Source organism: Alosa alosa, chromosome 13 (assembly GCF_017589495.1).
Source record: "Alosa alosa isolate M-15738 ecotype Scorff River chromosome 13, AALO_Geno_1.1, whole genome shotgun sequence".
In the NCBI taxonomy this organism is placed as follows: Eukaryota; Metazoa; Chordata; class Actinopteri; order Clupeiformes; family Clupeidae; genus Alosa; species Alosa alosa.
Window position 1 is genome coordinate 32,457,369 of NC_063201.1, and position 14,776 is coordinate 32,472,144.

Consider the following 14,776-nt stretch of genomic DNA (forward strand, 5'->3'; position numbering starts at 1 on the left):
CAGGAGACTCAACCTTCTGTGAAGACTTCTTCAGCATATCACAAAGACTTTCAATGAAGTTTAATTTAAGACTGTGTGGTGGCCAATTCATCTGTGAAAATGGTTCCTCCTCCTCCTCCCCAAACCTCTCTTTTTGCTAGGGGGCATAAACGTTTGACTTTGGAAGGTTGGATAAGTCCCAATCACATTATTTTGGACCCACTCACTTTGAGTTTTTATGGGCGCTTCCATATCAAATCCATTCCACTTCACTTTGTTAGGAGAATTCCCAGATGAATGAAGATCCATGCCACGTTTTCACTGCAACCTCGGCAGATTTCGATTGCACCCACAATACAGGCACAAAGCGCAACCACGGAGCACAAGCTATGAGCACAAGTAGTGTTAATTGAGAAGTATGGCTAGCCTATTCTGTAGCTTGAATGTAAATAAAGCTGAAGTTTTATTTTGAGCACTTACTTGACCTCAATCATTGGACTAAAAGAAGAGAGTTATGGTCCAAATAACAGACAGACCACTTACCAAATTTCAATTCATGGTAGGTTATAAACACACATTAAACATGGTCAAGGAAAAGTGAATGGGGCAACAAAATGCCACGGTAAATGTAAGGACTACCTTATTCTCTTCAATTAACCTAAGAAATGGGCGATTCAAGTAACATTTCCATTGCCGCTTTACCTGTCCAGTTTATGAGATTTTATTCAGACATTTTAGCAATTGTCTAAAATGGGATTGCCTTTCTATAATAACGATAACAAAGTATGCCAGACCTCCGTGTACAGTGTTACAGTCCAGGCAACAAAGAAATGCTAAATGAATGTTGTGTCTTTGCTAATGTCTGGATAGCACCCAGGTTGCCTGCTGTAGATCAGGCGGGGTCAGGACAAGGAAAAAATAGCATTTCTATGGGCTTTTGTGTAACTGTGCGAACTGTCCATGAATACTTAAATTAATAGCAATGAGTACATACAGTCTTTGTTTAACAGTAACAATACAGTAACACCCTTTTTACCCTACTCCATAGTTATGGGCATGTAAGGATATGAAATAGAGCACATGAAGCAATGCACCTGTCATGTACAGTACCCACTGTACAAGCCTCTGGAGACCGTTTTATAATCTGGGGTTGGCTCAGTTGGTCAGCTCTAGGCTCAGCAACATTATGCTATCAAAAGATTTCAGATGACCTAAATGCACTAAATGACCAGGTAACCCCATCAATGCTTTTTTCTTCCCTGACGGCAGAGGCATATTCCAGAACGACAATGTCACAATTTATTAATCTGTCTCAAATTATGGAAAAGCGGTTCACAGTTCTGCCTTTAAACCCATTGAAAGTCTTTGCTGGAGAAGCCCAGTGGTTCGCCTTTCCTGTCATCTAGACAAGATCTTGATAAAAAATTAATGCAACTCTGAATGGAAATAAATGTTTTGTAAGGGTCCAACGAAATATTACAGTGTGCAACTTTTGTTTTGGCCATGCAGTGTATGTTAATGCCTCAATTACTGTAAATCTGTTAAGTCAGCTGTTTAGATTTGTAGGGATTATGAAATTGATAGAATCTCTTATCAATTCTCTTATGCTTAGGTTATGTTTACATGGCATGTTTTTTACCTGTATCTATTTTTTTTCCGATTTGATACACCCACAGAAAAGTGTGACTCGAAGCCAATTTATACAAGTCCGAAATTTACTTCTTGAAAAAAATGTGTTTTTTTAAAAAAAAAGTGTTCTCATAAGTGTAGACTTGTGAGTGCACTGCTGTCATGGCTGCACATGAGGTTTTTTTTTTTTTTTGCATGTCATAAATAGCACAGTGATTTTTTTTTTAAGTCATGCAGCACAAGAGAAAGAAAGTTTTGCCTGGGTGTGTGTATCAGTGATTTTTGATGGCTGAAAGTTTAGAATGATGTCCATGAATAGAGTGCAACGTTTCAGTAGTGATATAAAAAGCCTTGATAATGTGACACCATGAATTGTGTAGGGAAACATTTGATTTGATTTGACAGTTTATGCACATACAAACACTTTTCCTACCATTGGCATAAATGACTTTGGAATTTCATGTACCTCCAAATCATCATCTGTGTGGATACACATCAGTTGCATGAATTCATATCTAATTCATATATAATGCATTACCTCATATGAATGTCCACAGCTCGGATAAGAAGGTATCCGGTTCCATGTGCTTCTGTCCTGTTTACACTGGCATGACTTTTATGATCAGTGCCATTTGTGAGCAAAAAATTGGAGTTGGGTAACATTTACCATTCAGTGTAAATAGCCTTAGATGTCTTGAGAATGCATATGCTTGAAAGTGCTTTTTATGCAGTACATACAGGTTTGATTACCTATATGTATTGTTTAAAACTGTTAACATATTTCACCCTTGCCAGTCTGAAGGATAATAAAAGGTATTTCATAGACTTTTTTCCTATGCTCAAATATGAAAAATGTCAATGCAGAGGCAGAACAACATGTCTTTTATTCATGCTAAAATTACTATTTTATTGTAAGAAGACTGAAGTATGTTTATGAAATAGCCTAACTTTGGGTTGTAAACTCATATGAGTTTGTGTGGGTGTAAATTTGTTTGTTCATCAAGTTGTTGTAATCAAGTGTTGGTATGCCAACCAGAGGACAATAAGAAGTCAAAAGACAAAACAATCCCATTCCTTTGTAGTGCATTTTTGTTGCATGTGCTATTGAAATATTGTTTGTACAGATTTGTTTTTGTAAGGTAATTAAAAAAGATATTTAGTTGTCTTGTTTGCAATGGAGGTTAGTATGCTGAGATGCCACTCTGCAACATCATTATCTACTACTGGGGACATGGCAGAACAGCAAAAAGACATTTCAGCCCCATGCACCACAACTACTGTTTTATAGAAAAGTGAAATTAAAGCAGAAACTGCTTTTGTGGTTACAAAGATCTTCGCAGATTGCAAAATATAGGGTTTCATCTGACATTGTTAATTGCAAGAATTCAACACCCTGTGGATTCTGTGGTATTGAAGGCCCTAGTTAGTTATGTTGTTCATAGGTTACATGTACATCCTTGACACCTTTGTAAAGGGTAGAGAACTGGTTTTAAAGAGCCACGATCAAATACATTGCTCTTATGTATGTCATTTCATTTTGATTTCTGTTATTTAGTTGCAAGATATTATAGGCCACCATTTTCCAGATAATACCCCAATGCTTTCTCAAATAACAGGCAAAGTTCTTCACACTTCAACTCTTACCACCATCTTTAGGGGATAATGTCATATGCATATTGTATGCAAATGTTTTGGCTCCTCTAAGGAAATTGCCAAAGTGAAAATAAGGAAAGAACCCATGTAGCAAACAAGCAATTGGGTTTTCTTCAAATCATAATGTAACGTAACTTTTATTTTATAAATTCAAAACCTGTAAAGGTTGGGTGCCCAATTCAAAGGTTAGCAACACGTCTTTGACAGAAATAACAGCCTGCAAATAGATACCTGGTATCATTATCACTGATCATGAATATCCACCCACTCTTCCTTGTTTATGGTGTCTTGTGTGCACATTAGGCTTAAAGATTTTCTCTATGCTCTGTGAGTTATTTTTTATTTATTTTTTTGTCATTGTCTTCCAGACTTCAGGTTCTTGACTGTATAAAATGCACATCCAGGATATACTCTGTGTGTATCCATATGAGAATAGTTAGTAATGTGCAAATCAGCTGAAGTCTGCATACTTAATCATTGTTGAATTTAAGTATGAGTTCTTTTCATTACCATGATACTTTTTTCTCTCCAAACACACATGTGCCTCTCTTGTCCACCTGTGCTTATATCCCTGGCTTGTTTAGCCATTTCAACAGTACATTTAGATCATTGTGAAATGCAAGACAGAAATGCTTTGATTTTTTTGCTGCTTTGTTGCTTAGAAGACCCCGTGTTTGAAGTGTCAGATAATTGAATTTTCCTCAGAACTTTCATAATTGGGCAATTACGAATCACAAGTTTTGATCTAATGTGCAAGTACATTTGAATTTGTTTCTGACTGTTTGCTAAAGGGGTTGTTTGACTCGTTTCATTCAGAAGCAGGTGTCTTGCCCTGGAATGTTCAGCCTTTTTTTATACCCAAACTTCTAAATCTATGTTGTTGTTGGTTGTGGTCGAGTTACCCGAGTTGCTTATGAGGGACTAGAAAGTATTATGAAACTCTCAGTTGCACAAAAATGCATATTACATTTTGAGATGCTTGTATAACTTTGAGAGTGCATGATAAAAGCACAGATGATAAACTGCAGTGGCTTCATGGTGTATGCTTTTGTTTTATTATTACAAATAGCTAGTATAATTCTATATTGCACACATCTGGTGCCAAATACAAAACAGTATTGTAACAGAACTGTACATTGTACAATAGCCATTTGTTGAAAATGTTTGTAATTGTTATATTTTGTAGAGTTTGTAACTTTGTATGGTCCTGTTTTTTTAGATTTGAAACCTTGTACTCTGGTGTGGGTATCATGTTTGATTAATGAATTGATTAAAATACCAATTGTTTTGTGCACAACATACAATGCCCCCTGTCATATTTTATTATTATAACCATTATATAGAATATATAATGGTTGCAAGAGTGTAAATTCATGATTTTATAAACACAGGTGTGTAGACTAAAATCGTTTTATGCATTAAATGGATATTCCTACACTGTAAAAAAAATAGAACTTGCTTTTTGTTCTGCCAAATAAGGTTTATAAGTAATATTACTCAAATAATCAGGAAGACATGGTGAACTAGAAAAAAAACACTTATCTCACTTATCTTTTTCTTTAATTTTGCATTGCAAACTTTGTCTGATTGTACTTGTCACAGTTTTTTGAGTAATTTCAACAAGACAGTGTTTCAGCTTTGGTTTTGAAGTCAACTCAATATGTGGGCTGAACTTAAAATACGTTATGGTCCTAACTACAGCAGTTAGGGATTATGGGTAAATGCTACTTTCTTCTTTCATTACTGTTTATTGTGGCTTTTTGGGATGTGTATGACGTAGAACAACTGATGAGCAAAATGACTGTGTAAGAGATTTTCAGAGTATTGTCAGGATTACCATTAAGGAGAAGACCATTATGAAATATACAGGACATTTTAGAGAGAAGCTATCATTCTTTTGGGATTCAATGTGAAATTGACTACTCTCAATTATGACCTGCCCACTTCGAGGTGTCACAAAGTTGGGCACTCAATGCTTACTTGCATTATGTGTCAGTGTAATAATTCCTCCATGGGATGGATTTGATCTTCACCTTATAAGGTGAAGGTTCTTGGACCTTATAAATTTACTATGAATGGATATAAAAGCTGTAGCAACTGGACTAATAGTTATAAAAAGGAAGTTTATATTCACAATGACAACACTGCAAAACTAAGTTTGCGTACATCTGTTCCTGCCTCCACAATCAATACTTTGAGCCCTATGCACAGGATTAAGGTGTTGTGGATGACATCTACTTGATGGTTTGTGCTACCAGCAAATAATTACACGACAACATGACAACAATAATATAGCCTTTTGTATTTTTATTTCAAGAAATAAATCAGTAAGGATTGATATGAATAAGAATAAGAATATGTTGACTGGGGTTGTGGTATAATGGGAGCAAACTTCCAGTATTTGGTTCATGTCAACACATTTATTTCAACTAATGATCCTGTAACTTGTAAATGAATCAACTTAGATTAATCTTAAGGCACATTCACTAAAACTGATGCTGTGTACTGTCAAATCCACACACTCTCTTCCTTTGATGCAACCTCATTGCCTCATTATGATAAGTTGATTTAAAATCATATAATAAGTTATCATTTGAAGGCAACCAGATTTCTAATAAAAAATGTTTTGGATCAATTTGGATTTTTGAGTTGTTTTTAGAATTGTTTTGTACCAACTGACAATGGTACAGCCTTAATGTCAATTTTGAATCCTTGTTAGTTGTGCCAACTTAAGTCAAACTAAAGTCCTCTTAGTTGCAATACTCCTTAAAGTTGGCTTAAACTTTACTCCTTAAAGTTGGTATTAATAGATATAGGAAGCATTTGATGATTCAACTTGAATATTTGAGTTCTTCACTGCCTTGCTCTTCTTGCTTTTCTTTCGGTCGTCTGTACAAGTCGGTAAACAATGATGATTATTACACAGCTCTTCATAATGCTGAAGAATGCTCCATTCACTTGAATAGGTCTTCCCAACATTCGGTGGTCTGCTATTTCTCGATAACAGACCGTTGCTAAGTATAACAGACCGCTGTCAAGGAAAATGGGTTTTGTGCTTCTAATTCATGTCTTTCATATCACTACGCAAGGACTGGAATTTCTGGAAAAGCTCTTGACTGGTTTGAATCTTACCTTAAAGGGCGTTCTTTCAACGTGTCTTGGCAGGGACAGGTATCTAAGTCTCTAATGACCTCACCACAGGTGTGCCTCAGGGATCAGTATTAGGACCCTTGCTTTTCTCTATTTACACCACTTCCTTAGGTGAGACCATTCACTCCCATGGATTTGATTATCACTGTTATGCAGATGACACTCAACTTTACCTGTCTTTCCCACCTGATGACTCTAGCGTTTCCTACCGGATTTCTGCATGTCTTAAGGATATTTCAGCCTGGATGAAAGATCGGCACCTTCAGCTTAATCTCTCAAAAACTGAGTTTTTGGTGTTTCCAGCTAAAACATAGCCAACTTATTAACCTATTAGCCTATTACCCAACAGATTAACATCCAGCTTGACTCAACTTCACTGACCCCAACTAGATCGGCACGTAACTTGGGCCGATTTAACTTCTCTAAGCATGTAGCTTCTATTGCAAAATCATGTCGGTTTATGCTTTACAACATTAGGAAGATCAGACCTTATCTGACACAAGATTCCACACAACTTCTTGTTCAGACCATGGTCATCTCCAAGCTGGACTATTGTAATTCACTATTAGCTGGCTTGTGTAATAAGATCATTACAGCTGATCATGGGCGGATTATGAACTTTCGGGCCCCTGGGCCCAGATGTATTAAGGGCCCTCCACTAATTGTTGTATATGTGGGAGGGGGGGTTTGAGGGTCCTCCCCCAGAACATTTTTAATTAGTTTGATGTGATTTCCTGTATTCTGGTGCATTTTGGGGATGGCCAATACTAAATTCAATCAGATTAATAGCCTACATCCTGATTTGTTGATATTGAGGCAATGATTGCATGCAAAGGCTTGGGCTTCAGGGCCCCCTGACCCCTTGGGCCCCTGGGCCTGGGCCCGGTAGGCCCGTGCAGTAATCCATCCCTGCAGCTGATTCAGAATGCTGGAGCAACCTGGTCTTCAATCAGCCAAAGAGGACACATGTAACTCCTCTCCTAGTTACACTCCATTGTATAAGTATATATACTCTTTTCATCCCGTGAGGGAAATTTGGTCTCTGCATTTATTCCAATCCATGAAACACACTCAGCACACAGTAAACACAGTGAGGTGAAGCAAACACTAATCCCGGCGCAGTGAGCTGCCTGCAACAACAGTGGCACTCGGGGAGCAGTGAAGGGTTAGGTGCCTTGCTCAAGGGCACTTCAGTCATGCCTACTGGTCGGGGTTCGAACCAGCAACCCTCCGGTTACAACTCTGAAGCGCTAACCAGTAGGCCACGGCTGCCTATAGTAGCCAGAATTAAATCTAAATCTCTCATTTTGGCCTATAGGACACTGACTGGATCTGCTCCTAGTTATTTTAATTCAATAATCAAGGCGTACATCCCCATGTCGACCAGTCATAAACACTAGGTCTAATTCAAGACTCTTTTCCTCAGTGGTTCCATGTTGGTGGAATGAGTTGCCCTGTGCATTATTGTTTATTATTCCACTGCTTGGTTGAATTTCCCATTGTCCTACGTAATGTAGAACGACCATTAACGGTATGTTATTTGCACACCTATGAAGAAGATCCATTTTTTTGGCCGTATCACACTTGTATATTAATTCGCCAAACTCGTTGTGAAGTTTAAATGAACTGTCATGTTGCATCCGAGCTGTAAAATGCAGACGTTCAGAACATGGCAACATTGTAGCATATGATGGAGGTGGCTTTTAGCTAGATGGATGACAGCAGTAAAATAGCGATGTTTCAAAGCTAAAGTTCATCAGAATCTTGGGATACGTCCACTTGACAACGGGAGAGATAGAACTAACGACTGGCCTTTGGCCGTAGCAACCATCCATTTAGAACTAGTAACGGCAGTTTGTCCTGCAAGTTGAGAAATTAGTTAATAGTGTTGGAAGAGAGTAGTTCTACAAATAAGACAAGTTTTAGCGATTAAAACGTTTAAATTGTAACAGGAAATTAGCACAACGCAAGTGGCAACAGTGGAATAAGCGGGATAATGGACTCCACGGTGGTCTGTTCACAGAAGTTAATGCACTTACGAGGTTGTAAAACGGCCCCGACGCATCGCATTGCTTTTTCCCTCATTTTCATTGCTTATTTTATTAGGCTATTGATTGAATTGACATTGTTGTTTATTATTGCTATTCTCCTTATTATAGTTTGACCAACATTCTAATCTGTATTAAATTTTAAAAATTATGTTTTTTTTGTATTTGTGTGTCGCTTTGTCACTGCTGTTTACGCCCCTAGAAATTGTGTCTTTTCAGCCTTCTGTGCTTGTGAGTTCACTAAGGCTAGCCAAATCCCAATCAACCACATAGTTCCATATTATTAGAGTGCATGAAAATGCAATCTACTGTTATCCGATTTCTTATTACAGTGCATGAAAAGCACTGGACATGAAAATATTACAGTGCATGAAAACAGTTTTCCTAGGCAACTTCTTCTACTTCTTATTATTCAAACTTTTTGTAGAATTTCTCTTGAACAGGAAACTTCATTCAAACAAACAGATCGGGTTGGTATGACTTTTCAACTTTGAAACTTTTATACTTTTTTAACTATTAAAGAAAAACTTTTTAAAAATCCCCATAGACTTAACATTGCCGATTGTGACATCATAATACGGGCGTTAAGCAATTAGAATCCTATGGCAGGTGTTCAGGCCACCTGGATCAACTGCCAGTCTCAGGCTTTAAGCATACAAACTGGCCCTATTAAGACTACACATCCTGTTCAACTGCTTCCTCTGCTTTTGAAAAACTGTTTCAAAATAAAAGTCCTCACTACAATATTTCACTATTAAACAATTTAACCCTTTAAACTACTGAACTTTTTAACTGTTCAGCCATTGTAACTGTTACTTGTCAACGACTATGACTCCTACCCACTGTAGCTAGTTAGCATGGTTAGCATAGTTAACATGTTAGCATTGCTAACATTGTTAGCAAAACTGCTCAAAATGATTAGCTAAGTTAGCTAAGTAACATGGTTAGCATAGTTAGCATGTTAGTTAGCATAGTTAGCATAACTGTTAAAAATGATTAGCTAAGTTAGCTAAGTAAATGGTTAGCATAGTTGGCATGCTAGCATGCTAGTTAGCATTTTTAGCAAAACTGCTAAAAATGATTAGCTAAGTTAGCTAAGTAACATGGTTAGCATAGTTAGCATGCTAACATGTTAGTTAACATTTTTAGCAAAACTGCTAAAAATGATTAGCTAAGTTAGCTAAATAACATGGTTAGCATAGTTAGCATGCTAACATGTTAGCATGCTAGTTAGAATAGTTAGCATGACTACTAAAAATGATTACCTAGGTTAGCTAAGTCACATGGTTAACATAGTTAGCATTTTAATATTGTTAGCATGCTAGTTAGCATAGTAACTTGGTTAACATTATTATCTTTGTTACCATAGTTAGCATAACTGCTAGCAAACATTAGAGCCATTCCAACTGTCAGTTATCGTCAACTATCTACCTAAATAATTTAACCATTTAAACTATCCACCTATTTAACTGTTCAGTCATTCCAACTATATTAAACCTCATCTACTTAGCAACCACTATAGTTTGTTTTTACTCTGTATGATATTTTACATCATATTTTTGCATTTTCATGCACTGTATTTCCTTCAGGAAATGCTTTTCTAGTTATTATTATTATTCTTCCAGGCCCTAATTTGGCTTGAACCCCTTATCGTAGAAACTTGGTTCAAACTTTGATGCGTAGCTGTTGAACCAAATTTTCGTTCTCTTTTCGTTCTTCATATTTCTACGACTTTTACTTTTTGAGATATTAAATAAAAACTAAACTTAAAATCTCCATAGACTTAACATAAGCTTTATGACATCATAATAGGCTATTAAGGAATTAGAATGCAATCAACTGCACCTGTGCTCTCTCACTGACTGCCTGCAGCAACTTGAATGGAACCTCTTCCTGTGTGTCCCTCTCCATTCAACTGAATAGCTCACTTCTCATCCCAACTTTCTTTCACTTCTTTTTCTTCACTTTCTCTATCTATCTATTTCTCCCAATTTCAATAACTTTTAACTATTCTTACTTTTTTTTACTATTTACACATTTTATAGCATGGTAACCACTATAATTACCCTAGCAACAGCATAGCAACCACTTTTATAGCATAGCAACCACTATCATTATCCTAGCAACAGCCTAGCAACCACCTTAAATAGCCTAGCAACAACCTAGCAACCACTTTTATAGCATAGCAACCACTATAATTACCCTAGCAACAGTGTAGCAACCACTTAAGTACCCTAGCAACAACCTAGCAACCACCTTAAGTACCCTAGCAACAACCTAGCAACTAGCAACCACCTTAAGTACCCTAGCAACAACCTAGCAACCAATTTTATAGCATAGCAACCACTATAATTACCTTAGCAACAGCCTAGCAACCACCTTAAATATCCTAGCAACAACCTAGCAACCACTTTTATAGCATAGCAACCACTATAATTACCCTAGCAACAACCTAGCAACCACTTTTATAGCATAGCAACCAGTATCATTATCCTAGCAACAGCCTAACAACCACCTTAAATACCCTAGCAACAACCTAGCAACCACTTTTATAGCATAGCAACCACTTTCATTATCCAAGCAAAAGCCTAGCAACCACCTTAAATACCCTAGCAACAACCTAGCAACCACTTTTATAGCATAGCAACCACTAAAATTACCCTAGCAACAGCCTAGCAACTACCTTAAGTACCCTAGCAACAACCTAGCAACCACTTTTATATCATAGCAACCATTATAATTACCTTAGCAACAGACTAGCAACCACCTTAAGTACCCTAGCAACAGCCTAGCAACCACTTGTATAGCATAGCAACCACTAAAATTACCCTAGCAACAGCCTAGCAACTACCTTAAGTACCCTAGCAACAACCTAGCAACCACTTTTATAGCATAGCAACCACTATAATTACCCTAGCAACAGTGTAGCAACCACTTAAGTCCCCTAGCAACAACCTAGCAACCACCTTAAGTACCCTAGCAACACCTAGCAACAACCTAGCAACCACCTTAAGTACCCTAGCAACAACCTAGCAACCAATTTTATAGCATAGCAACCACTATAATTACTTATGTGACTTCAGCTATGTATTTTTCAACTTTGTAACTTTTATACTTTTTAAACTATTAATTAAAAACTACAAAAAATTCCCCATTGACTTAACATTAGATTATGACATCACAATAGCAATTAGAATCCTATGCCACTGCAGATCCTGTTCAACTGCTTCCTGTGCCCACAACTGTTTCAAATTAAAAGTCCCTTTAAACTATCAAACTTTTAGACTGTTCAACTGTTATCAACTGTTCAACTGTTGTAACTGTCAGTCAACTATGACTCCCATCAACTGTATCCTCTGCCTTCAACTGTTTCATAATCATTCTATTAAGACTACACATTCTGTTCAACTGTTTCCTCTCTCCACAACTGTTTCAAAATAAAAGTCCTCGCTACAATAATTCCCTATTAAATAATTTAACCATTTAAACTATCCACCTATTAAACTGTTCAGTCATTCCAACTATTTTAAACCTCATCTACCTTGCAAATAATTTAACCATTTAAACTATCCACCTATTTAACTGCCCAGTCATTCCAACTATATTAAACCTCATCTACCTAGAAAATAACTTAACCTTTTAAACTATCCACCTATTTAACTTTTCAGTCATTCCAACTATATTAAACCTCATCTAGGCTACCTAGTTCAGTCAATCCAACTATATTAAACCTCATCTGCCTAGCAAATCATTTAACCTTTTAAACTATCCACCTATTTAACTGTTCAGTCATTCCAACTATATTAAACCTCATCTACCTAGTTCAGTCATTCCAACTACATTAAACCTCATCTACCTAGCAAATAATTTAACCTTTTAAACCATCCACTTATTTAACTGTTCAGTCATTCCAACTATATTAAACCTCATCTACCTAGTTCAGTCATTCCAACTATATTAAACCTCATCTACCTAGTTCAGTAATTCCAACTATATTAAACCTCATCATGTTGGTTGCCAATTAGCATATCATCTGTTTTAACAATATATTTCACACCATGTGTTTTGCATTTTCATGCACTAGTAATTCCCTGGAATTGTGTTTTCTAGTTATTCTTCTTCTAACGCTTTTTGTGCGTTTAATACAGCTTCAACCGTTTAACTTGAAAACTTCATTCAAACTGTGTTGCGTAGGTCTTACTTATGTGACTTCAGCTATGTATTTTTCAACTTTGTAACTTTTATACTTTTGAATCTATTAATTAAAAACTACTAAAATTTCCCCATTGACTTAACATTAGATTATGACATCACAATAGAGCAATTAGAATCCTATGCCAGGTGTTCAGGCCACCTGCAGCCACTGTCTCAGGCTGTCTCAGTCTTTAAGCATACAATATGGCTGTATTAAGACTACAGATCCTGTTCAACTGCTTCCTGTGCCCACAACTATTTCAAAATAAAAGTCCCTTTAAACTATCCAACTTTTTAACTGTTCAACTACTGTCAACTGTTCTACTGTTGTAACTGTCAGTCAACTATGACTCCCATCAACTGTATCCTCTGCCTTCAAGTATTTCAAAATAAAAGTCCTAACTAGCTAGTTAGCATTATTAACATTGTTAGCATGGTTAGTTAGCATTTTATGCATAGTTAACATTTTTTGTAAAACTGCTAAAAAACATGAGCTAAGTTAGCTAAATAAATTGGTTAGCATTATTAGCTTTGTTAGCATAGTTAGCATTACTGTGAGCAAACATTAGAGCCATTCCAACTGTCAGTTATCATCAACTATCTACCTATATAGAGCTTTTGAACTATTTGTCTATCAACACTCATTAAACTATCAGTCTATCAACAACTTTTAAACTATCTACATTTAACTTTTAAACTTTCAACATTTATTAAACTATGTGTATCAACTTCCATTAAACTATCTGTCTATTAACAACTTTTAAACTATCTACATTCAACTTTTAAACTGTCTACTTCTAAACTATCAACTTTTATTAAGCTATGCTATGTCTGTCGTAGCTTCATTTTCATGCACTCGTAATTCCCCGGAATTGCATTCTCTAGTTCTTATTATTTTTCTTCTTCTAACGCAGTTAATGCAGCTTTAACCGTTTAACGTAGAAACTTCATTCAAACTGCGTTGCGTAGGTCTTACTTAGGACATGGGGGCTTTGTATTTTTCATCTTTGTAACTTTTATACTTTTTAAACTATTAATTAAAAACTACTCAAAATTTCCCCATAGACTTAACATGGGCTGATGACATCACAATGGACTAATTAACTTGATCTGCACCTGTATCATCTTCCAGCTGCTCATCTAGGCCCCATCAAAGAATCAGTTCAACTGATTGCACCTGTATCAACTGCTTTCTACTGAACTAGACCAACTCTCTCTGTGTTTCTCCATTCTACAAGGATATAAGACACATTTCATCCAACTTTCTATCCATTCATCCTCTTCAAACCATTCACTCATCCACCCATTAAACTATCCATCAACATCCATTAAACAATCTGCCTATCAACCTCCATTCAACTTTCTGTCTATCAACATCCATTACACTATCTACATTTAACTTTTAAACTATATACTCTGTCTCAGGCTTTAAGCATACAATATGGCTCTATTAAGACTGCCGTTAAGCAATTACAATCCTAGGCCAGGTGGCCAGGCCACCTGCACCCTATCAGTTTCTCAGGCTAACCTTTTAAACTATCCACCTATTTAACTGTTCAGTCATTCCAACTATATTAAACCTCATCTACCTAGTTCAGTCATTCCAACTATATTAAACCTCATCTACCTAGTTCAGTCATTTGAACTATATTAAACCTCATCACGTTGGTTGCCAATTAGCACATCATCTGTTTTAACAATATATTTCACACCATATGTTTTGCATTTTCATGCACTGGTAATTCCCTGGAATTGCGTTTTCTAGTTATTATTATTATTCTTCCAGGCCCTAATTTGGCTTGAACCGCTTATCGTAGAAACTTGGTTCAAATTTCGTCACGTAGCACTTGCTCTAAATTTTCGTTCTATGACTTTTCATATTTCTACGACTTTTACTTTTTGAGATATTAAAGAAACTAAACTTAAAATTCTCCTTAGACTTAACATTGGCTTTATGACATCATAATAGGCTATTAAGGAAATAGAATGCAATCAACTGCACCTGTGCTCTCTCACTGACTGCCTGCAGCAACTTGAATGGAACCTCTTCCTGTGTGTCCCTCTCCATTCAACTGAATAGCTCACTTCTCATCCCAACTTTCTTTCACTTCTTTTTCTTCACT